Source organism: Lithobates pipiens, unplaced genomic scaffold (assembly GCF_037356315.1).
Source record: "Lithobates pipiens isolate NorthernLeopardFrog02 unplaced genomic scaffold, aLitPip1_a1.2 Scaffold_16, whole genome shotgun sequence".
NCBI lineage: Eukaryota > Metazoa > Chordata > Amphibia > Anura > Ranidae > Lithobates > Lithobates pipiens.
Window position 1 is genome coordinate 220853026 of NW_027507748.1, and position 26702 is coordinate 220879727.

General features: G+C 41.2%; 1 long non-coding RNA gene across 1 annotated transcript; it reads right to left on the bottom strand.

Moving 5' to 3' along the window:
• Window positions 1-16189: 16189 nt before the first annotated feature.
• On the bottom strand, window positions 16190-20473 carry LOC143984304 (uncharacterized). Its single transcript, XR_013274784.1, has 2 exons — window positions 20393-20473; window positions 16190-17949 (listed from the first exon to the last, which is right to left on the bottom strand). It is a non-coding gene; the product is annotated as an uncharacterized LOC143984304 (long non-coding RNA).
• Between the last annotated feature and the right edge of the window lie 6229 nt (window positions 20474-26702).

Below are 26702 nucleotides of genomic sequence, written 5' to 3' on the forward strand. Positions count from 1 at the left end.
TTTTTTCTCCATAGGATAAAGTGTAGAAAACTTTTTAGGAGGAAAAAAAATGTTTATCTGGGTGATCCCACTCAGAATAGATAAGCTTTTCCAGCAAACCATGAACAGGAAAAGCATGTGCAGTTTGAGGAGGTTTCAGTGAACCCAGAGAAGAAGTGGGTTCTTTAACTGACTCAGGTACGGGTAACTTAAACTTTCTCATCCTGAGAAGCTGAAGAGGGCCCTTCTCCACTAGATTCCTCAGAAGTGGAATCATCAGTCTCCTCCAGATCCTCTAAGGAGGATTCCCCTCCTTTATCCCTGAGTTCCTCACTCTGAGGGTCCTGGGTGACAGAGGGGGGGCCTAGTGTGTTTTCTTCCACTGAGTGAAGATGCGATTAAGGCCACTAATCTTTCCTCGAAACCGTTTATGGTTGAGGAAAAAACCTCCTGTGTAATGTACACAGGGGCTGAAGTGCCAGAAGCAGCTGCAGCCCCTGACCCCGACGGCTCTCCCTGGCCAGCGTCCCCGGGTCCTGCAGGGGGAAAAGGTGCTGCAGAGGGGGGGTACTCAGAGCCTAAAGGGGACCCCTTAGAGTCCCTATTTTTTGGGGTACTTGTACCTCTTCTATCCATAGTGCAAAGCAACAAAAGGTAGAGGTACCACAAAAAATGCACTGACCTAAGACACTGGCGAAAAAACTGAGGTACCTCCAGTAGGGGGAGGGGTTATATGGGGGATTGAACTTCCTGTCTAGGGTGTGCCAGTGTCCAATCACCTAGTGATGCCCTATAACCCATCAGTAATTACTGAGTCTCTGTGTCCCGTGATGTACGAGAAAGAAATACAATTTTTGTCCTTGGGTTTAGATACACTTTAACATCTCATTAAACAAAAGCCGGCTTTTCCATTAGACTGATCTAAACACAACTACCACACTGCCATATACAAAAAGGGATGCAAGAAAGCATACAGAGAGCCAATCATTTTATAAAACACATCCTTTGTGGATCCATGTCACGGTATGTTATATTATTTCCATTATTTTTCTCATAAATAGATATGTGCTTACGTAATAGAAAATAGCTTGTGTATTTGTCTTTTGCTATACCTTAGTGAGGTCTATACATAGTATTGAGCGTACCTATGTGCGTCAGATCTCAACAATTACATTGGTGAAAAAAGTGGACACACCTTAACAATGTGTGGAAGGCCATTGAATGTAAGTATTTGTTGTGTAACTGGAAAATCCAGTGAAACAATTTATAAATACATCAATAATTTTACCTGTTTTGTTTTGCTGCAGACATGGATGTAAATTATTTTCTATGAAATCAGTTCATTACATAAAGCTCCTTCACAATGTAATGCATTCAATCCAGAAAACCTTTCCTGGATCTACAGTATGTTGTTTTTTTCTAGGTCACTGCCTTGCCCTTACACCATGCTTGTTCTATCACTTTGTCTCTTTTCTTTTTTAATCTCATATATTTTTAGATGCCCAATTAATAAAGCTGATTAGGCTGTTTTAGACTTCAGTGCTTGTTTGTATGGACTGAAAGGGAATTTTTTTGAAAATAACAAACAGAAATGTGGGGTATGCCACTTATTTGCTATATACAATATTGCAGATTCGTTTTGCATTTAGGACCCATAAGGTAAAAAAATCAATTCAAATAACAGAGAGAAGTGCTCACATTTAGGGTTATGAAGCAAACTAAATATTCAATCTTAATTGTATAGTGCTACTCCCAGAGGAGCCACTGAATTGTTTTGTGATTTCTCTGCACACCTGAAGACGACACACCTAGCCCACCCAGCATTTGTTGACATCTTGAGGTATTTCAAATAAGTTATTAGTCCAAGTGTAGCCTAAAAGAAGAAAGGATTAGCAAATGTACTTATACAAACAATCAATAAAATTACTATGAGAGATATGCTAAGACGCCTGCAGTATTCTGACTCACAGTAATTAACAAAACTGAGCTGCAGTTACTTAGCAATAATTTATAAAGATAGTTCTATCTTGTTATAACAGTCCCAGTTTTATCCCACGGGCCAGTGATTGATGAAAAAACTGTTAGCCGACAAAGTTGAGGCCCTCAAGAAAGTACAACAGTTCCCAGCTGACAACAAATGAACTTGTACAATGTTAGCCTCTTACCAGACTGGTCTATACACAAAACACAAAGTAAGTACACAAAAAGAGACATGCAAGTAAGCATACAGAGGCAATAATTTTATAAGATACATGCTTTGTGGATCCATGTCATGGTATGTTATATTATGTCCATTATTTTTCTCATAAATAGACGTGTGCTTACGTAGTAGAAAATAACTGGAGTACTAGTCTTTTGCTTTACCTTCGTAAGGTCTATACATAGTAGTGAGCATACCTATGTGCGTCAGATCTCAACAATTAGGCTGCTTTCACACTATGGCGTTGGGGACGTTGGCGGTAACTGGCGCTTTACTGTCGGTTTTGCTGAGGTTTTCGGCCAATAGCGGGGCACACAGGCTTTCACACTGGAGTGAGAAGAGAGGTTCTTTACTGGCGCTATGCAGGCGCTATTTTTAGTGCCTCAGTGTGAAAGAAGCCTAACATTGGCGAAAAAAATGGACACACATATACACATTGCAGATTAGTTTGCATTTAGGACCCATAGGGTTAAAAAATAGATTCAAATAACAAAGAGAAGTGGTCACATATGGGGATATGAAGCAAATTGAATATGCAATCTTAATTGTATAGTGCTACTCCCAGAGGAGCCACTGAACTGTTTTGTGATTTTTCTGCACACCTGAAGACGACACACCTAGCCCACCCAGCACTTATCAACATCTTGAGGTATTTCAAAGAATTTATTAGGCCAAGTGTAGCCTAAAAGAAGAAAGGATTAGCAAATGTACTTATACAAACAATCAATACAATTACAATGAGAGATATCTTGTTATAACAGTCCCAGTTTTATCCCACTGGACATTGATTGATGAAAAGACTGTTGGCCGGCAGAGTTGAGGCCCTGAAGAAAGTACAGTTTCCAGCAGACAAAAAATGAACTTGTACAATGTTAGCCTCTTACCAGACCCAGGGTATCCTCCTCTAGGTCTCTGGACACATGCTCTAGTTCAGTTCAAGTCCTCAGATGGGGATAGAAAACTTTCAATTCTTTACTTCCTCACAAGCTGGGAGAGTGCTGTCCAGTACATTCTAATCTCACTGGGTACCCAAATCACTCCCTCCCAGGGCGAAAGTTCCCAATCTCTGAGGCAAGGTGGGTCTCTTTGCTTTCCACAATTGTGGTCAGCTGTGGCAGGGTTCTGTTCAGCAAGCAGCAGCTCAGTCTCTTTTCTCACCCACCTGCTTCCTTCAAGCCAGCCTGCAGACCCCTTCCCTTTGCTCTGTTGCACCAGCCCATCACTTCTAGGATTGAATCAGAACCAGCCAAGATGGCTGTCCCCTGCACTGCAGAAAATCCATAGATAGGCATTGCAAAGTAGTCTCCTTAAAGATGGCTGCTGCACTTCTGCATTAATGAATACTCAGTTTAACCCTGTTCACGGATAATACGGCAGCAACAAAAGTTCTGCAGTAGTTCAGGTTACAATTGGTCATACTTGTGCAGTCTTATGTGATCTTATATGTTTTCTTATGTCTTTTATGATCTCCTTGAGAGGTAAAAAATCTTCAAGCATTATGTTTATGCTCTACTGCATGCACTTTTCATATTCGAAACAAATCCCGCTTGCCAAGCACACAAAATAGCACATAAAATATAAAGTATAATAGTTTATTAATTTCCAGTCCTGTTATCTAACAGGAATAGTTAAAATCTTTACTTTCCTTTAACCACTTCAGCCCCATAAGGTTTTACCCACTTCCTGACCAGGCCATTTTTTGGTGGTATTTTATGACCTCTGCAGTTTTTATTTTTTGGGCTATAAACAAAAAAAGACCGACAATTTTGAAAAAAAAAACTATGTTTTTTTACTTTCTGCTATAATACATATAATACACTGTAATGGTGTGCGGGACACCATTACAGTGATCAGAGCTAAATAAATGCACTGATCCCTGTATAAATGACAAGGGCAGGGAAGTTTACACTAGGGGGTGATCAAGGGGTTAAATGTGTTCCCCGGGAGGTGTTTCTGACTGTGGGGGGAGTGGAAAAGAGGAAACGAGATATCGTGCTTCAGCTTCTCTCACTTTTCCTCCCTGACAGATTAGCATTGTGCTTTGTTTACATCGGCACACCGTCCGTCTCTCCTGTGAACGATCGGCATGTCATGGTGGCCATCGCAGATGCCTGAACCGCTGATCGGCTACCGCTGTATCCAATCGGCACGTGCATGCCCCCTCGACCACGGGCACAAAATAATTCACAGGTACGTGATTTTGCGCACCCGGCCACCCTGCTGCATTAAATGTACGTGGGGTGGTATGGAAGCGGTTAAAGTGGTATTAAAGGTTTAGCTTTTTAAAAGAAACCCCCCCCCCCAAAAAATGTCATACTTACCTACTCCTGGCTCCTCCCCCATGACAAGTGCTCCCAATAGCAAGCTGTGGGGACACTGGTGCGTGATCATTCCCGAGCCCTGCTCTGTGTGCCCAAAAAGCTCACCCTGCTGTCTCAGCCATGGAGGAGAGGGAGTCCAGAGATAGCTGAGGCTCTTGTGCACATTGCTGGATCGAGAGGCGGCTCAGGTGAGTATTAGGGGAGCTGTGGGGGGAGCAGCACACAAAAGGTGTTTTACCTTCAAAAAACCTTCAGCCTTTACAACCACTTTAATTCAACTAAATATTAAGGTAAAATTACAGTCTGTTCTCCTTTCCTTTGTTGCATGGCATGGTGCCTAAATCTTCAAATACATGTCATCTCCCCCCTCCCCACCCATTAGCCTTTGTGATACTTGACCCTGAAGCTAGCCATACATGCTTTGGGGCTGAACAAGACAGATCTAATAGATTCCTTCATCCATGCTCAACTCTGTGGATGGAGGAATCTCCCCTGACAGCAGTTGTATTCCAAATGTCGCAGCACTTGCAGCTGACTGACCACACAGATAGCGACTGCATCTGCTTGGATACAACATAATCAAATGAGTAACATTGTCTGGTGTTCAACATGTCTACGGGGCCATGTTAGTACAATGTTATAAAGCCATTATTTCCTTTTGCCAAAATTAACCTGTTACACAAGTATGTTTTTGTCATATACTTCATTTATTATTATAATTATACAGGATTTATATAGTGCCAATAGTTTGCGCAGCGCTTTACAACATGAGAGCAGACAATACAGTTACAATACAAATCAATAAAGGAGGAATCAGAGAGCCCCGCTCATGAGAGCTTACACTCTATATTGCCTCATACTGTTATAAATATACTATTTTGCAGTTCATGTTTCTATATACTGATTCATGAAGTGCCAAGTTACTCAGATGCCCTGTTGCCACGTTCTGTAAAAAAAATTGCCATATTACTTGCATACCTTGTGACTATATAGCATGACACCATGGTACTATGTAAAATGTTGTAAAGTTGTGTTTGCATATATTATAATAGTGAAATACCTTGTTGTGATATATTATGTTAGTGAGGCATGACATTTTCATATACCATGAAGCTGAGGTGCCATTTTGTCATCTACAATGTTAACAAAGTGTCATATTCCAGTTAATTGTTGTTGAGGTGCTAGATTACCATGTACCACATTATTGAGGTTCCAGGTAAAACAGGTGCCTTTTGCCCACGTGCTTTGCTACTGAGGTGCCATGCTGATTTACACGGTTATTGAGGTTCCATATCGTAGAACAAAGTGTTACTGATTAACATTGTTACACAGGTGCCATGTGTATATACACTATATTACCAAAAGTATTAGGACACCTGCCTTTACACGCACATGAACTTTGATGGCATCCCAGTCTTAGTCCACAGGGTTCAATATCGAGTTGGCCCACCCTTTGCAGCTATAACAGCTTCAACTCTGGGTATGCTTTCCACAAGGTTTAGGAGTCTGTCTATGGGAGTGTTTGACCATTCTTCCAAAAGCGCATTTGTGAGGTCAGGCACTGATGTTGGATAAGAAGGCCTGGCTCGCAGTCTCTGCTCTGATTCATCCCAAAGATTTTCTCTTGGGTTAAGGTCAGGACTCTGTGCAGGTGAATCAAGTTCATCCACCCAAGCTCGCTCATCCATGTCTTTATGGACCTTCCTTTGTGCACTGGTGTGCAGTTATGTTGGAAAAGGTGGGCCATCTCAATATTGAACCTTATGTACTAAGACTGGGATGCCATTAAATTTCATGTGCGTGTTAAGGCAGGCATTCCAATACTTTTGGTAATATAGTGAATCGTATACTATATTGCTGAGGTGTCATGCTGTCATACACCAGGGGTGTAACAAGGCACACTGAGCAGCAAGGGGGTACACATGGTGCATATTAACCATAAAGGGGGTGCACTTCCCATCAATGTAAGGGGGCACAGACATGACCACCAATGTAATGGGGCACCAACACTGACCATCAATGTAAGTGGGGATAGACACAGACTACTACTGTAAGTGGGCACAGGCAGTGACCATCAATGTAAAGGCAAACGCAATGTTCCCCACGCACACATTTAAGATAATCGGCTGTTTAGTGATGCTGGTTGCTGTAATGACCATGTCATCAGCACACCAAGGATTCCTCGAAAGGGTCCAAAGCTTTATTCTGTGGTCACATGATAAATATACAGCAACGTTTCAGAGCCACGCAGGGCCCCTTTGTCTAAGGTGACCAGATTTTTTAAATAAAATCTGGAGACATTTTTTTTTTTATTGGCAAAAAGTAAACTATTTTATAAGCATATTTTTCTCAAATGAGATATGCAGTGTATGTGGTACGTGTTTATGTAATGATTTTATGATGTATATGTTAATTTTGTAAATCATTTTATACCAGCCCCATACGATTATTATGTACTAATTATGTACTAATGACACTGGCTGGGAAGGGGTTAACATCAGGGGCAATCAAAGGGTTAAATGTATTCCCAGTGGCGTAACTAGAACCTTCAGGGCCCCGATGCAAGAAACCATGAAGGGCCCCCCTGAACCCCAGCCAGGGCCCTTCCCTCCGAGTCCGGCGGTGGAACTCCAGGGCGTGGTCACAGGTATGACCTTTGTGAGCCCTGTAGTTCCACCACTGGCATCAGTAGTTTTTTTTTATTATTTTTTTTTCTCTGGCTGGGGAGAACAGACATCGGACGGAGCGGCAATGCATGGAGAGGGGTACTCTGAGTAGTCGGGTAGTCACCCTCCACCTCCAGCCACCCGTGTGCATGGTGCACTGGTACCCCTAGCTGCCTATGCTGCTGCCGGCCATATGTAGAGGGGGCTGCATGGGCCCCCTGTACAATGTACCATGGGCGGTCCACAAGTGGATATAGAAGCGGTATTTCTACCGCTTCTATATATGACAGCTTCCCGCTGCCAGTGGTTTCTAAGAAAGCTGCTGGAATACGTTTTTTGTAGGATGTGCTACAGGAAAAGTGGCATAAAAAATTATACAATTTAAACAATTTAAATAGTGTGCTCTTGATTACACCTCTATGGTACTAAATGAAAATAAAGCTTTTTTATTATTTTAATCTAATGTATTACATGTAGATTTCAGAAGGCAAGCAGCAATTAAAGGCTACATATTTCTACTGAAGAAAATCCCCATTTTCCCCATAAATGACCCCTCCTTCATTCTTTCATTTATAGAAGTAACGTCACCTGCCTGCCAAGTTGAAATTGCCTTCTAGTCTGACACCCTACCCTATGGCTTTTGTACTTATGGAAAGAATGCCAAACAGTTACTCTTTTTTTTTTTGTTCTTTACTAATATATACCTGCCAAAAGGGTTTTCTCTTTTCGTACAAGTAGAAAAAGCATTTTGAAAGGGGTGGATACAGCACTGTGGGCTGCGGATGACATTTTAATATATGTGGTTTATGAGCCTGGGGTAGTTTTGGTCAGAAGCATTGCTATTTAGAAAAGTGGAAAATAATAAATGATTAATGTCAGAAATGTACAAAATGCGATACCGTACGTTGTTTTCGACGTCCCAAGAGTGTAGCATGTGCAATATATTTGGAATTTAGGGGAATGTTTTAGGGAAATATTGGGGGTTATTTACAAAAGGAAAATCTACTTTGTACTGCAAGTGCACTTGGAAGTGCAGTCGCTGTAGATCCGAGGGGGACATGCAAGGAAAATAAAAAACAACATTTTAGCTTGCACGTGATTGGATGATAAAATCAGCAGAGCTTCCACTCATTTTAGATCTACCCCTTAGATTTAGAGCGACTGCACTTCCAAGTGCACTTTAAGTGCAAAGTGGATTTGCCTTTCCTATAATAACCCCCATTATTTCAACTACTGAGCAGGGTCAATGGCAATTTACCAAGCAATATATTTAGTTTAGAAAAGTACACAGTAATTTTCTTGGGGACCTTTCAATTAGCAACCTGTTCATAAACATTGCTAGAAAATAATTTTTTTCTTTTATTTGCTCTAATCCATTCAAATAAAATGGGGGACCTTTATAACCTTTCGTAGGTTGGACTTGATGGACTTGTGGGGGTAATTTACGAAAGGCAAATCCACTTTGCACTGTAAGTGCACTTGGAAGTGCAGTCACTCTAAATCTAAGGGGTAGATCTGAAATGAGGGGAAGCTCTGCTGATTTGATCATCCAATAATGTGCAAGCTAAAATGCTGTTTTTATTTTCCTTGCATGTGCAGTGCAAAGTGGATTTGCCTTTCGCAAATAACCCCCTATGTAACTATATAACTTTGAAAACAATCTTTGTTTTTGCAGTTCACTTATTGAGTTGAGGGACATGCTGTTTGTGTGATAAATTAGTAACAAATAAAAATAACATACTGTATCTGTAGTGCTTCTTATCTACTCTAACCTCTGGGACAATATGTGAGCTTAACCACTTGCCTACCAGCCGCCGCAGTTGTACTGCGGCAGAATGGCTCGACTGGGTGAAAGGACATTATGTAACATTGCTTTGCCCTGTGGCCACTGGGGGTGCTTGGGGCACACGGAGAACCCAGATCCCTGTGTGTAAACACAGTTTTCTGTTCTCTGAGGGGAGAAGAGACAGATCGTCTGTTCATACAGAGTATGAACAGCGATCTATCTCTTCCCCTACACAGTCCAAGCCCCCTTTCAGTTAGAACACACACTAGGGAACACATTAACCCCTTGATTGCCCCCTAGTGTTAACCCCTTCCCTGCCAGTGACATTTTTACAGTAATCAATGCATTTTTATAGCACTGATCGCTGTAAAAATGCCAATGGTCCCAAAAATATGTCAAAATTGTCTGACATGTCTACCATAATGTCGCAGTCCCGATAAAAATTGCAGATTGCCGCCATTACTAATAAAAATAAAAATTAAAAATGAAAATGCCATACTATCCCCTATTGTCATGTACCTAATGGTTTTGAGCCCGAATTGCAGAGGGAGGCTTCCCTTACGGCTCCCACTCCCGGTTCCCTGGTAAGGTACCAGGAGTAAGGAGGGGCACGGGTGCCTGGCAGGATCAACAGACCAGAAAGGATGAACAGACTGGGTCAGCTCAGCATACAGGAACAGCTTGGCAGACAGGATCAACTCAGCAGACTGGACAAGCTCAGCAACCTGGATCAGCTCAGCAAATTGGATCAGCTTAGCAGACTGGAACAGCTTGGCAGGTAGGATCAGCTCAGCAAACTGGATCAGCTTAGCAGATTGGATCATCAAACAGGCCGGGTCAGGTATCAGGCTGTAAGCAAAGGTACAAGGGAGCCGGCAGGAGAGAAGTCACAGACGGGCCAAGGTCAGGTATCAGGCTGGCGGCAAAAGTACAAGGGAGCAGGCAGGAGAGTAGTCACAGACAGGCCGGGGTCGGGTGCAGGCAGATAACAGGTAGGTCACAGACAAGCCAGGTCTTAATCACAGGTAAGTATTTCAGATCAGGTTCTCAGGCACACAACTCTGTAGAGCAGACAGCGGGGACTGTCTGTGACAGACAGGCTTAAATAGCCCGTCTGGTGGCAACAGGGGCGCGCGCGCTCTCGTGCACGGGCGTTCCCGCACACGCGCGATGACACCCGCGGACGCGAGCCAGAGAGCCTGGGGCGCAGATTTCTGGCAGGATCTCCATGATTTTGTAGATGCTATAACTTTTGCACTAACCAATCAATATACAAGTATTGTAAGATTATATAAAAAAAAAAAAAACTAAAAAAAAAAACTGTGAAGTCTATTGGCTGTAATGCCAATGTACATATTACCTGAATATATTACCAACATTAAATTTTAAGAAAAATTTATTTTTTCTTTGAGCAGCTTAGTAGTTTCAGCCTACTTATTCTTATGTGGTAGTGCATCAAACTTCAATTTAGTTTTAGTCATAGTCTTTTGACTAAAATGCTATTTTAGTTTTAGCTGTATTTTAGTCATCTGAATTGTTTTAGTATTAGTCATATTTTAGTCGATTAAAATGGTGTTAATTTCATAGACGAAAATATTTTAATTGACTAAATTAACACTGATGCGAACTTCTGATTTGATATGCAATTGCATTATTGTACCCCTTGGGCTTTTTTTTGCAGCCCACTTCTCTTTCAATATACAAGAAAACTGTCTTTTTGTTTGCAGTTAAACTGTTGCTTCTTATATTTTATACACAATTTAACCACTTCAATACCGGACACTTTCCCCCCTTCCTGCACAGAACAATTTTCAGCTTTCAGCGCTGAAAATCATGTAACACTGTACTCAAACTACATTTTTATAATTTTCTTCCCACAAATAGAGCATTCTTTTGGTGGTATTTGGTCACCTCTGCGGTTTTTATTTTTTGTGCTATAAACTAAAAACTAAAAAGACTGACAATTCTGAAAAAACAAACAAAAAAACTGATGGGCGCTGATAGGCGGCACTGATAGTCGGCACTGATGGCACTGATAGGCGGCACTGATGGGCACTGGATAGGAAGCATTGATGAGGAACTACTGATAGGCATTACTGAGTGGCATCCGAAGGACACTGACAGGCATTACTGATGGGGCACTGATTGGCACTTTTATGGGCACTGATTGGCACGGTTGTGGGCACTGATTGGCACTTTTATGGGCACTGGCAGGCGTTCTTTCTGGGGCACAGGTTGGCAGGTGATGGGCACATCTGATAGGGGCGGCACTGATAATCAATGTGCTGATTATCAGCGCAGATCACCCCACGGCTCTCCCTGTCAGCGTGAACCGAGGAAAGACGTTTACCGCCACTTCCTGGTTCACGTGATGATCAGCTGTGATTGGTGACGTGGCACTCAGAATGCACATAGGAACTGCTCATTTGAGACACAATTACACTAATAGACATTCCCTACTGTATGTGTCTAGTTTCATGGTTATACCTTTTTGCAAAATGAGAGAACTCATCAAGCAATTCAACTGTAGATGGTAATCAGATATTTCATTGTTAACTCTGTAGCTCTGACTGCATGTTACAATATAAACAATACCTAAAGCACTTCCACGTCTATGGATTTTTTAAGGCCCTGCGGGATCTGGTAACACTATACAGTATATAAGCTATTTATACAATGGGAACTTTGTTGTTAAGTATTTGCATAAATCTAGCAATTTGTAAACATAAAAATCAATCCTGTAATATAATATTAGAGCTTTTAGATTTGAAATCTTCCAGGGAGATAAATAATATTTGTTATACATCTGCACAAATAATCCATAAAATAGTTGTTACATTTTTTATAAAAAAATTTACCTAAAAAAACATGGTAAGCTGGATTCTGAAATAAGCAATAATTAACTAAAGTATTTATGTGCATATAACACGCACTTGTGTATAACACGCACCTTCATTTTAGCAGGAAAGTTTCAGGAAAAAATAAATACATTTTCAATAAAGAACTTTGAATCAAAATAAGGGTCAGTGCCTATCAATGCAACCTCACTATTGCCCATCTGCAGTCTGATCAATGCCATCTGCAGCCTCACAATTGCCCATCTACAGCCTCACAATTTACCATCAATGCAGCTTGATCAATGCCCATCTACAGCTTCCCAATTGCCCATCAATGCAGCTTGTTCAATGCCCATCTGCTGCCTCACAATTGCTCGTCATTGCAGCTTGATCAATGCACATCTGCAGCCTCACCATTGCCTAGCTGCAGCCTGATCAATGCCCATCTGCAGCCTCACCATTTCCATCAATGCAGCCTGATCAATACCAATATGCAGCCTCACTATTGCCATGAATGCATCCTGATCAATGTCCATCTGCAGTCTCACCTCTTTACTGCTGCCTCAGAGGGGCCTTGGAGGGGGCAGGGATGGGGGTGGGACAAGCGCCATCAGATTACATACAACGCGATTCTCCTGTTTACTCTGCGGCCTCTTTAATACAAAGTCTTGCCTCCTGGACCATTCTATGATAGGCAGATCACTGGTCCAATGCTGGCCCAGGAGACGGGACTTCCTATTACAGAGGCCGCTGAGTAAACAGGAGATTCTCGCTGTGTGTAATCTGACGGCTATCATCCTGCCCCCATCCCCATTCCCTCCTAGGCAGCCCAGATTGCAGTATCCGTGTATAACACGCACACACTATTTGCACCCGATTTTAAGGGTGAAAAAGTGAGTGTTATACGTCAATAAATGACAGTAAATGAAAGACATGTGTCATACATGAATTCTGGTGTACTATGTGTAATTCTTACAAATTTGTGCAGTAGCTCAGCATGGAACGTTGCCTTTGTGCAGGGGTTTTCTATAAAAAGACCAATCACTGCTGCTCTCGCTTCTTGTGCAGGGTGACTGGTCATGTATCTGCTGTAGTTTTCAGCAGGCTGTCTTCAATAGACAGGAATTTGCTCAAACATAGTCTTACAATTATGGGATTTTTTTGGGCTATCAAAAGTAGGAATAAACATGTTTAAATAAGTAGATAACATTATTTTTAGTTAAACATATCCATATATATTAGATGTTTATGGTAGAATGATGATAATGTATTAGTGGTACTGTATAAGTAAAATCAACAAAACCAATTTGGGATCTGGTAACATGGACGTGCCCATCTCTGAGCCCTCAAAGTCCAAATACCATTCTCTTATCTAAATAACCTGTTGTAGTAGTGCTACAAGAAATGACCTGTCTGGCTAAAAGGTTAGGGTTAGAGAGATGTCATAGTAGTAATCCTGTCTCTGTTGGCAAGTCAACTACAACATGATCACTAAAAAGAACACTCATCTGTTCTGGCAGTGTGGCTCTGGTGTCACTGCTTTGGCCAACAAGGGAGCAACATCATAAGAGCTAATGAGTGTTCCCTCTCCTCTCTTAGTGATATTGTAGCTGGCAAGTTCTCACCAGGGGCAGGATTGCTAGTTTAACATGATCCTTGTGAGCTATTACTAAGAGCTGGGAGGGAAGTTGAAATGCGTCAGCTGGTGATGCTGTTCCCCTTTATTTGTGTATTTGGATACGTTTTTATGGACTTTTTGAAACAAAGGTGATTTTAACTGGATGTGCCACCAACTAGAATTATTTTTGCTTATTGGAATCTGCAATGGACTGGGCCAGCACCTGGTCTGTGTGTTAGTGGAGGTGGAGAAGAGAGACTGACAGGGGCGGACTGACCATTCGGGCACTCGGGCACTGCCCGAGGGCCCCATGCCACTAAGGGGCCCCATCAGGGTTGCCAGGCTCAATAAAACCAGGGACAGTGCGTAAAAATCAGATTTTTTAAAAATCCCAAGATTATAGCTGCCCCGCCTCTCCAGTACCTTTTCAGTGTGTGTATGTGTATACTGTGTGTGTATACTGTGTGTGTATAATGTGTGTCTGTGTGTGTGTGTATTTGTATGTGTTTGTGTGTATACTGTGTGGCCCCATAATCTCCTATTGCCTGGGGGCCCCATAATCTCCTATTTCCCTGGGGCCTCATAATCATCTCCTATTGCCCAGGGACCCCATAATCTCCTATTGCCCGGGGGCCCCATGAGTTGTCAGTCTGCCCCTGGAGACTGACCTAGAGCAGTGTTCACACACCTCTATGATCCCTGGTTACTTTGCCCCCTCAGTGCTCCTGGTCCTAGCTTAATGAAGAAGTCTGATACTTTGAAATATTAGTTTCAATATTTGCTAAAGTTATATACAGAGCAGGAACTCACGACAAGTTTCCCAAATAACTAACTAAAATAAACCTAATATAGTTGTTTTATTTTTTTATTGAAATACTTTAACATATAAAATAATATGCTATTTTTTTCACTGAGAGATTTTTTCTCCAATATAGTATATGACTATAATATATTATGCCCCGTACACACGATCGGAAATTCCTCCAGCAAAAGTCCAATGAGAGCTTTTGGTCAGAAAATGCGATCGTGTGTATGCGCCATCAAACTTTTGCTGGTTGAATTTCGGACAGCAAAAGATTGGGAGTATGTTCTCAGTTTTTCGGTTGGAAAAAGTTCCAATCGGAAATTCCGATCGTCTGTACAAATTCTGACGCGCAAAATTCCTACGCGTGCTCGGAAACAATTTGACGCATGCTTGGAAGCATTCAACTTAATTGTCTTGGCTCATCGAAGTGTACGTCACCATGGTCTTGGCGGTCGAAAGTTCAGAGAACTTTTGTGTGACTGTGTGTATGCAAGCCAAGCTTGAGCGAAATTCCGTTGGAAAAACCATCCAAGTTTTTTCTGACGGAAAATCCGCTCGTGTGTACAGGGCAAAAGTGCTTAGGTTAGGGACAATGTTTTTTTTTTTAAACATTTTACAGTCATTTTCCAAATTACTAAGAATATCCAAAAAGTTAGATAGGCTCTTCTAAAACATTGTCATGGGTCCCACTCATTTTGCCCTTTACCTGTGATGTGTACACATCAAAAAACATTTTTTTAATACTTGGATTTTATAGGTAAATAGGAGCACAATCTAGAATCTTTGACCTTCTTATACAATTTGTAGCAGTGCTAGGTTGCTAGTTTTTATAGTTTTTATAGACATATTCCAAAAAAAACTGACGTTTGTGAAAATAATTATTTAAGTGGAGATACAGTACATAGAAATACTTAACATTTGATATATGGCTCTATTTAACTAATCATCCTGTAGATTTGTTATGCCTGGGTGCTAAGTATTAACTGTACTGGTTTTGTAAAATATGTGCTAATATTCTCAGCGGTAAATATTTGTTTGCTGATCATGCTGTTGTGAATGCACAATGCTCTAAAAATGCATCTAAACCTGTTTATGGCTTTTCAGAATTTAGGATTGTATTCACATATTCAGATGTTATATTTTCATTTGATTGTAATTGCACATATAATAGCTAAAAGCTGTTAGCACACAGCAAAAGCATGTTGAAACGTATTGTCCACACATACCTTTAAAGGGATGGTAAGAGGAAACCCAACCCCAATATCTTCTAATGACCTATTTAGAACATACATACACTACTATTAAGTAACAATGAGCTAAGCTAAACTAGGCTAAAAGTTATGTTCATGTGACTCATGCACATATGAACAAAAATCCAGATTTTTTTTATTATTGCTCTCTTAGCCCTTGTACACACGGTCGGACATTCCGACAACCAAATCCGTCGGAATTTTGTCTGACGGATGTTGTCCGAAACTGGTGTTGCATACACATGGTCGGACAAAGTTGTCGGAAAATCCGATCGTTCAGAATGTGTTGACGTTATTTTGTTACGACGGGACTATGTTTAAGCTAGTAGCCAATAGCTTTGGTCTAGGAATTTGATCTGAGCATGCGTGGCACTTTGTCTGATTGGAATTCTCTACATACGATCGGACAAAGTCCGATGGGATCATGTTGTCGGAAAATTTCATAGCCCAGCCCTAAAACTTTGTTGGTCGTATATTCCGACGGAAACAGTCTGATGGAGCCCACACATGGTCGCATTATGCGACAACGTGGTCCGATCAGACATTTTCCATCGGAATGTCTGACCATGTGTATAAGGGCTAAAGGGGATGCAATACAAGATTTTACAGGTAGATGGCTGTGTGTGCGAAATCTGAAATCATAACTACTATTCCCAGTAAAATCTGCAAGTTACAGAAGGATGGTTGTGCTCCTTCCCCAGGATCATATGTATATTGGGTTATTGCATGTGTTTCACCAAAGATTTATTAGGTTTTTCCAAAACAATACAAAAAAGACATGAACTGGAAGCAAACGTACAATATAATAAGGGTACAAATGAAAAATCAAAGTAAGGCCTGTTTTGTATAAAACACAGTACATGAGCCAAGAACATCAGTTAGGATAAAATGTGTAGAGCAGCAATATGGCTAGGACAAGATACATGTACAGGTCTAGTGCAGTGAACTATCCAGAAACAAGAATGCTCTTCACTAACTTTAAAATGTGCCTTGCTGGAGGAATACAAAGAAAGAAGGAGGGAATGTCCCTCAGCTCTTGCAACCACCAAGGCAAGAGGGATAGGACAGGGTTGTCTTCTGGGTTCCCTTATGGTGACGTGAGCACAGAACCCAGGTTTCCTTGGATTTGTATGAAGAGTTGCCATGGTTTAGCGGGGTGGCGTGCAAGGTAGGGCTCTGATATGAAGAGGAGCCTGTGTGATTAGGGGCTTTGTAATGGGGGGACTGTGTGATTTGGTAAATTCACTCACAATAATCCCAAGGCACATATTTCTTAAGTTGGCTGAAAATATAAATGGGTACTGCAGCAGACAACCAACAAGAAACTGAACACATTCAAGGCGAAAAGTATGTCACCAGCACATCAAGGATCTCCAGAAAGGGTCCAAAGCTTTAGTCAGTGATCACATCATAGTTACTATAGTGATGTTTCAGAGCCTCGCAGGACCCCTTCATCAGCTATGTGTGATTTGGTGGGGCTTTGTGATGGGGGGGGCAGTGTTACTGGGGAGCTCTGTAATGGGTGAATGTGATGGAAGAGATGACGTGATGTATAGGTACCTCTAAATTAAAGAGGGGGCTCTGACATGAAAAGATGACTCTGATGTGAAGGGGCACTTGTGATTGGGAGGTTTTTGACATGATGGGGGACCTCTGATATGATCGGATGCTTCTAATGTGAGGGGAGAACTGTGTTGTGATAGGGGGGTGCTCTGATGTGATAAGGAGAAATCAACTGTGTTAGCGGGACCTCTAATGTGATTAGGGGTCTCTGATGTTAAGTGTGTGTGTGTGTGTGGGGGGGGGGCAGGGTCTGTTGTGACGTTAATTGATGTTGATAAGTAAAGTAAAGTTTAAATTTTTTAGACTGAGGTGCCTTGAGATTTTGCATACTTTTAAAAGGTTTTGCAATTGAAAGAACTTTGAGAAATGCTGCCCTAGGATACTGTGATGCTTATGTGATTTAAAAAAAAAAAAAAGTACATAGTTAGATTGTAAAAGAGACACTAACTTAACCATCTAGTTCAACCAATAAAATAAAAAACGCACACACAAAGAGAAACCTTCCAAATACACATTCCTATTCCACAGTTATTATTGCTATATAGGATTTATATAGTTTGCACAACGGTCAAAATAAAGTTGCAATACAATAAAAATACAAATAAAAAAAGAGGGTTAAAGGGGCCATACATTGTATACATTTATACATATACATTTTAGAGACAGAAAAGATCAGCTAATGTTTGGATCATTCATAATAAAATACCATCTATAGTTATTGTAGGTATCCTCATTTTTTAGTAATGTTCGTATGGTAGAATGCTCAAGCTTCCTTAAAAAGGTTCATATTGGTCAGTTCACCTCTTTTTATCTCAGCTATTTTTCAGTATCAATCTGACCTTGTTCATTGTTCAAGTTTCAGATTTCACAATTTTCTAGCCTTTTTGTTTTCTGTATTTTATTGGACTCTCTCAGTTTGTAAAGCTGCAGAACAGGAATAAAAGAAAAAAATCACAGGATTATAAAGTCACCATGATATTTATGCATTACACAATAAACATCATGATTAGCAGTGCATTTACATTGTGGGACATTTGTATTTGTATTTTTTTTAAATAAAGAACAAAAGTGTGTGACTTCATTTATTAATTACATTTCACTGGGGAGGGCTCCATGCTTTCTGTTTCTTATTTTTTGGGGTTCACCCTATGCAAGACTTGAAGGGTGTAGTATAGAATTTTATTGTTTTTTTTGCATGGAATCCCCTTGACATTCATACAAGACCCTAATTAAGGATTGGGGTCTGGTAGGTATGTTTTTTTTTTTTCTGTGTGGGTTCCCCTATTAACAACTATACCAGAGGATAATAATATTATAGTAACAATATGGGAACATAAGTACACATGGATTGCTTGTGATATTTCAAGTTTATAAACATTGTTATTTTTCTATATTTCATTGTTGTTCCCTATGCCCTTAAAGTCCGACCTAGGTTTACTATTTAAGTATTCCTTTTTTTCTTTGTATCCCTCTAAATTACAGATGTGGCCTTGTGAGTGCTTTCTTTTTTCATATTGAATATTTAATGACAATGATGATTTTTATCATTCAGATGCTGGATTATTTATATACCCATAATTATTTTCCTTTGATGGCAAATTTTATCCCTCACTGGCCAATTAATAAATCAAATGTTGGGTGAGAACCCACTTTTTTGGGGGTAGAAATCTATTTAGGTCTCACATTAGACTTTCTTGCGCTATATTAATAATCTTTTGTTTATATGCATATCTGAAATTTACTAAGCAGATGAATAAGAAAAATAGAGCTTTTTTAGATGTGAATTTGATATATATGTATAAATCTCTTTAAAAAGACTTCCTTTCACATCAGCTTCTGTGTCACCATGAGATGTGAAAAGAGATTATGTCCATTTCATAGTAGGATAGCACACCCTTGTTAATTAACCAGTTACAGGTATGATATTACTTTGTTGAAATATTTACCAGCAGCCAGAAACAGATCTAAAGTACAACTAAAGGAAAACCTTTTTTTTTAGTTTTGGGATTATGGGACAGTTAGTGAAGGGAAATCTCCCCAATGGGACACAGATGGCAAAAAATAAATGGACAGGTATTATGACCTTCTCTTACTCTATTTAAAGAAAACAAAAAAAAAAGCTTTACCTATAGGTCTACTTTAACTGAATGAAAGCATTAATTCTACTCACACCCTTCTAACAGAAATATGTATCTTATTGTATCTTGCATTGTACAAAAATAGCAACTGTCCATTTTCTGAAATGTTATTATTCTAAACCCTGACCACAAACACACATTTATTTCAGTGGTATAACTAGTATGCAACCAATAAAAGTCATTGTTTACTTAGTAAACCTCAATTCAGGTTGGTATATGTCACGTTTCCTAAGGTGTGGACAAATACATTTATTGCAGTAACCCTTGGTTGTGTAGAAATATTTTACAAACAATCTCTTATGCTTATGTACCGTATGTGTTAAAATATCGGCTCTCTGGGCTAATTTTACATATCATTCATCTTATTTATTTATTTATTTTTTACAAACCAGTCCACCCAAAAGTAATAATTTTGTTATAAATGGAGACTGAAGTTCTGGCTTCTATTAAATGTCTTGGGTTCTTGGACAGAATATTACATCCCCAGGTAAAATTCTCAACTTTGTTCCTGTCCACATGAGAGTTTTAGTAGGTAAACAATTTTATTAAAATATTTTGCGCCACAGTTTGTACACTAAACCAGAAGTAGCCCAAAAGCTTGCTTATTATTTTAAATGTAACTTTTTATTTTATTTTTTGTTTTTTAAATTGAAGAAAACTTGTCTCCTAAAAAAAGAACGAGTCCCGCTGTGCTCTGCTATTGGTCAGGCAATCTTCTGGGACCTGTGAAGTGTCCCAGAAGATTGCAGGGAGGGAGGGGCCGAGTGGGGGAGGCGGAGTTGGCTAGGCGGCACAATAAGCGAAAGGAGCAACTGGGACAGGAAGTCCCTCTAAAAAGAAGGTACCCACTCTCCCCCCACCCCCCTCCCAAAATAATGACATGCCAAATGTGGCATGCAAGGGGGCGAGGAGTGCTTAAAGCGGAAGTTCCACTTTTGGGTGGAACATCGCTTTAAATGCAAACAACAACCTTTTGAAGCACTCCTGTTTAAAAATACACCAGCATAAAATACACCACCATTATCTTTGCCAAATAATACACTGCTAGTTTCCAAGCCCCTTTCAACTCATATAATCAGTATTTTAGTATATAAAATAAGCATAATAATTTTGACTTCTCATATTAAAAAGAGTCCACCACCCCCAGAATAGAGTCGTTTCTCACCATTAACCTAAACTAGCAAATTCAAAAATCATACAAATATAAAGTGGACACATTTTGTTAGTACCTTATGTGTTGTATATATGAAACCATTTAGTTCCTGAACACTCGTATCTCCATTTCTACTGCATGGTGCAGGTTTGTACCTAAAAAAAAAAGACAGCGATGCCTGAAGTCTCCATATTACTGTGCTGTAATCACTTTGTAATACATATCTATCTATCTATATAAATATATATATATATATAGTATATGTATATTTCACAATAATTAATGCCTTTTTGAAAAGGGAAAATTGAACAAGTTAACAAGAGCAGGCATATATTACTATGCATATATTGATAGATCATATGCAGCAGATATCAATATGACAGGCATGTACCCTGTACCTTAAAGCTGAACTCCTGACAAACAGCTAAATGTTGTGAACTGCATATATTAGCTGCAAAGAATTTGCATTTCTGTCTATAGCTGGGTACACACTACGGACCCGCGGTTGCATGAAAACCAGCTCCGGTTGGGAAGCTGCTGTACTAACCATGCAAGGTTAGTCTAGTGATCCCCCTGCCGAGCTGTTGTGTTCTGACAGAACACTCCGATCAGCGCTCTCTCCTCCATTGGCTGAGAGCGCTGATCGGGAGTCAGTCAGCTGCTAGTTCTCCAGCATTCATGTCTGACAGAAGTCGGCCAAATGATTGGATTCTGACGGACAGACTGATATCCACACAGGCATAATGTCAGCTGATATTTTTTAGTAGTGACAGCTTCCATATTTCTATTCTTGCAGGTTCATCATGACAGCAAAAGCAACTCTTTCTGCTCTGGGACTGGAAGAATGAAGATAACACAGCCCCATCTTTTCAACACAATAGTGTTTTTTTTTTTTTCAACAAAACTGTGGTGTTGTAAAGCAACAGGGGGCAGTGTCATTCTTCCACAGGTATTTTATGACTGGGCCTTATTCTTTGCATCTGCATAATAACATAATACCTGTTGTTACCTCAGATTAATCTGCATTAGGTTTATGAGTTGAAGTTGCCTACATGTGAACTGAAGAATCATGTGCATCATATAAATTTTTGTTACGCAAGTCATCCATTTTACTGTCTGCTGAGGAATGAAATATGAAATATGTAACATGCCAAAAGCCACTCTTTTTAGCAATTTTTAAATCACTCTGACAGGGGCGAGGCACAAGTTCCAAAAGTAAATATGGGACTCACATTTCAATAGGACTTTTTCTCTACATACTAAAGGTCAGCTTTGCAACAGTAGGGATCTTCATACTTTTGGCACTGCCAATTTGGTGCTGAGATCACATTTGCAAAACTATGCTTAAATACAAGGACACTGGGGTTGATTTACTTAAACTGGAGAGTGCGAAATCTGGTGCAGCTGTGCATGGTAGCCAATCAGCTTCTAAATTCAACTTGTTCTGCGGGTGAAACCTTGCTCGTACTATACATCCCCAACAACGTAGACAGAATATCTCACACATCATGTCCCCCTCCCACGTGAAACATTCCAAAAACTCGGAAATAGTTTCAGATTTCCCGGACTTTTATTCATCTCTGTATAACCTCCCAGCAGCCACCAACCCTGGCCCCTCCTCGCACTCGGACCTTTTACAATACATACAAGACACAGCACTGCCAAGGATAGCCCCGGAAACAGCGGCAGACCTGGAACAACCACTGACCACCTCTGACTTTTTAATCGCTATAAACGGTCTTAAGAAAGGCAAGAGCCATGGCCTAGATGGCTACTCCCCTCTATTTTTAAACAATTTGCGCAACAACTGGCCCCAATAATGGCGAAAGCATTCGAGGAGGTGAATGACCACCATCCACTGTCTCTTGTGCTTCTGTAAATTCAGCTTGTTCAGTTAAGCTTTGACAAAAAATCCTAGAAGCTGATTGGTTTCTATGCAGAGCTGCACCAGAGTTTGCACTCTCCAGTTTTAGTAAATCCACCCTGGAGTGTGGAATTCCTTGTACTTGCTACCTTTATGGAGTGATACATTTTTATTTGGAAAGGCTTAAGCAGAAGTAGAATTTTGTTTAACATTTTATATTTTAAGAACTTTGCAAGAACATTTGTTCATCTTTCTGATTACATGTGTGGTCAAATTGACGTTTGTTTTCTAACGCAATGGTGGGAAAAATCGAAGGAGCAGAATGGAATATTTTTTTGAATGCACAAATTTCTAACAGTACATGTGGTTTTCATTGATTAAAGTTGATCTCCAGCTTTTGTTACACGGTAAATAATTTGTTTGGGCCAAGCTGGAGCAAAACAACTATTCCCTACACTAAAATGTGCCCGCTGTGGCCTACCTATGTACAAAATCACTTATATTAATGGAGGCTGTGCCTGGAAATATGAAAAAACGTGGACCTCGAGTTAAGGTTCACACAGCTATTAACTCCTCTCCTCTCTTTTCCCTCCTCCTTCTATTCCCGTTTTCCATTTTGTTTATACCCTTTGTGATTTTTCTCTTTGCTACCCCATAATCCCTTGCTCAGATGGTCATTTCCTTTGGTAGGCAGATAGTTTACCAGGTTTTACCTTACATGTTATGTATTTGTGCTGGGACTCACAGTTCTTTTTGTAAACATACACGGTATATGCTCCACTTCATTGCATGGTTGGTTTCTATTTTTAATTTGTCATGTATGGCACTGTATATTGTATGTGGGATTGTTTATTCTGTGCTTTCTGTGCTGTTCTTGTTCTCAATGAAGCACTCCTGATTTGTAAAAATAAATAAATATACGCACCTGCTAGTAGCGTTGTATAAAGCTTCAGCTACATACAATATACAGCGGTGCGTTCCTGGTGTAATATGAGACTTTACTGTCTCATACCCAGGACAAATTAGCATCATGCTGAGTGGCACTCCTATTCATAGGCAGCTTTGTATTCTATCAATGAATACAAAGCTTCCTCTGATTGGCATAGTTAGAGATCATGGCGTAATTGGCCTGCCTCTCCGACTCAGCCAATCCGAGGAAGCCTTGTATTCATTGATAGAATATAAAGCTGCCTATGAATAGCTGAGCACCACTTAGCCCAACACTATTTTGTCCTGGGTGTGAGACAGGAAGGTCTTGGCTCACACCTGGAACTCACTCAGTGCTGTATTCTGTATGTAGCTGTGGCTACATGCAGTTTATATAGCGCACCCAGCAGGTGCACATGTTAGTGTAGCAAATAGTTCATTGGGCTAGTTTGTCCCAAACAAACTATTCAAAGTAAAAGTAAAGCTGGAGATCAGCTTTAAAGTCAATTCATTCCAAAATTGAATGTCAGGGGCAGACTGACCATTCGTCACTCAGGGTTGCCAGCCTCAATAAAACCAGGGACAGTATGTAAAAATCTGTTTTTTTTTTTAAATCCCAAGATTATAGCTGCCCCGCCTCTCCAGTACCTTTTCAGTGTGTGTATGTGTATTCTGTGTGTGTATACTGTGTGTGTATATTGTGTGTCTGTGTGTGTATACTGTATGTGTGTGTGCGTATATACTGTGTGGCCCCATAGTCTATTGCCAAGGAACCCCATAATCTCCTATTGCCTGGGGGCCCCATAATCTCCTATTGCCCAGGGGCCCCATAATCTTCTCCTATTGCCCAGGGGCCCCTTGAGTTGTCAGTCCGCCCCTGCTACTACTACTACTACAATACTACTTTCGAATAACATTTGAATGTACTGAATTTTCTGTGAAATTCTACTGGCGTATACCCAGCTTTAATGAATATGATGAAACTGTGTTCACATCAATCATATGCTGGGGAAAGTCCATTGTTTTGTTTTTTACATTTTCCATGGACATGATTATATTTTCAAAGTAATCTTTATTTACTAACCAAATTAACATTTACATTGCCACGTGCACAGTTTCCATTTGTTTAGTAAATCAACCCCACTGACTTTGCAGCTGCCTTAAAAAGAGAGTTTTCTGAAAGTGTTTGTAGAATTGGGAAATAAATGCATTATTCTAGCTTGATTTTAGTTAATCACATGTTGGTTACTGTATTGAAGGCAAACAACAAAGTGCAAAAGTTTTATTTGTAATAAACGGTAACCTGCTTAGGTTGCTATCAGGATTTTAAATTAAAGTTACAGAAAGGTCACATATTGGTCCTACAGGAGACCCACCTGATGGGGAGTAAGTTGTTGACTCTGAAAAAACATTGGGTTCAGAAGACTTTTCATGCCACGTATTCCTCATATGCCAGGGGGGTCTCCATTCTGATAAACAAATCCTTTATGTGTACAGTGGAAGCTGTTCACACGGACCCTCATGGCAAATATGTAATTGTGGTACTCACGGCCTGGCAACAAAGGTATATTTTGGTGGGGGTATATATTCCGCCACCTTTTAGACCGGAAGTGTTGTACACTATTTTGGAGAGGATTACCCCGTATTGTCCAGCTAAATTACTAATCCTGGGAGACTTTAATAACACCCTCTCCCCTGATCTTGATAGCCCCACTCCGTCGCAATCCTCTAGGGGAGACATGATGGGGTGGACAGACGCGGCGGGGGTTACGGAGGTGTGGAGATGGCTGCACCCACGTACTAAGGCTTACTCGTGCTTCTCTACGTCCTACAAAACCTCCTCTAGAATAGATTATGCGTTCGCAAATCAACATATGTTATCGGACGTGGTAGAGGCGACATACCTGCCTAGTGGGCTATCTGATCATTCCCCCCTCAAAATTACTATGCGGGCGACGGAGCGTCGCAACAGATCCCTATGGCGCCTTGGGGTGCAGTGGATCTCCCATGAAGAGATAGCGGAGCGAATCCCACATGCACTGCGAGAATACTGGGAACTTAATGCGGGGTCATCCTCTCCTCCCACAGTTTGGGATGCCTTTAAGGCATACACTAGAGGGCAATATATGTCAGAAATTAAGGCGGTCCAGGTAACTCAGCAGGTCACAAAAACCCAGTTGGAGGGAGAGATTGAGGAGGCAGCTGCTGCCTATGGGTCTGACCCCTCGGTCTCCAATTTCGATCGGCTTCATTCCACAAAACGGTGTCTCCACCTCCACCTCTCTGAGATTACCCGTTTGGAGGTTTTTCACTCTAAACAAAAGTTTTTTGAGCAGGGTGATAGGAATGGTAGGCTACTGGCAATGATGTCTCACCATGATACCCCTCTGACCCTGGTTCCCGAATTGGTTTCTCCTACCGGGGACTCTCTTACATCCCGGGAGGACATCCTAAGGGAGTTTCGGGCCTTCTATCAGACATTATACACTTCCACGCTCCCTCCTGTTGTGGATCCGGGCGGGATGGCGCCTCTCCTGGACCCCCTGGCCTTGGGGTGGCTCTCAGATGAGGAGAGGTCCCATCTGGTCCGACCTATTACTGCGGAGGAAGTGCATGCTGTTATTAACTCGCTCGCAGCTGGGAGGGCCCCGGGCCCGGACGGTCTGCCCGTCGAGTTCTACCGATCCCACGCGGATCTCCTGGCCCCTCTACTGGCTGACCTGTATACCCAGTGTCTGGAGGGGGGAGCGCTCCCACCCTCCATGGCAGATGCCCATGTCATTTTAATTCTCAAACCCAATAAAGATCCCAAACAATGCGCCTCCTATAGACCCATTGCTCTTCTTAACACTGACTTTAAAATTTTATCTAAATTAATCACGGTTAGACTTAACCCCCTTCTGCCCTCCGTTATAGACCCTGACCAGACAGGGTTCATGGCCCAGAAATCGACGGACATCAACTTCCGCAGACTTTTCACCAATCTCCATGCCAAACATGATAATGTGGGCACTAGAACGGTTGCCTCCTTTGATATCGAGAAGGCATTCGATTCGATTGAGTGGCCTTATCTCTGGGAGGTTCTGCGGAGGATGGGGTTTCCGTTGGTTTTTATTGGGTGGCTGCAGACTATGTACAGATCCCCAAAGGCAGCCATTAGGCTGGCGGGGGATGTTTCTGCTCCCTTCCCGTTGTCCAGGGGTACCAGGCAGGGCTGCCCTCTCTCTCCAGCACTTTTCGCCATTGCTATGGAACCGGTGGCGGAAGCATTGCGGGTCTCGCCCCATATAAAGGGACTGAAAATGGCCTGGCTGGAGGAGAGGGTGGCACTGTATGCTGACGACCTCTTGCTTTTTCTGAATGACGCAGGCCCTTCTCTTAGGGGAGCGCTGCGAGTACTGACTGACTTTTCTAGGATAACTGGACTGCGGGTGAACTGGACGAAGTCCCAGTTACTTGCTATTGACCCTGAGGCAAAACGACTAGCCCCGCCAAATATCCAACTGCAATGGGTAGATGACATGGTGTACCTGGGAGTGAGGGTTTCGAGAGACGTATCCAGCTTTATCCCCCTCAATCTAGATCCGGTGGTTCA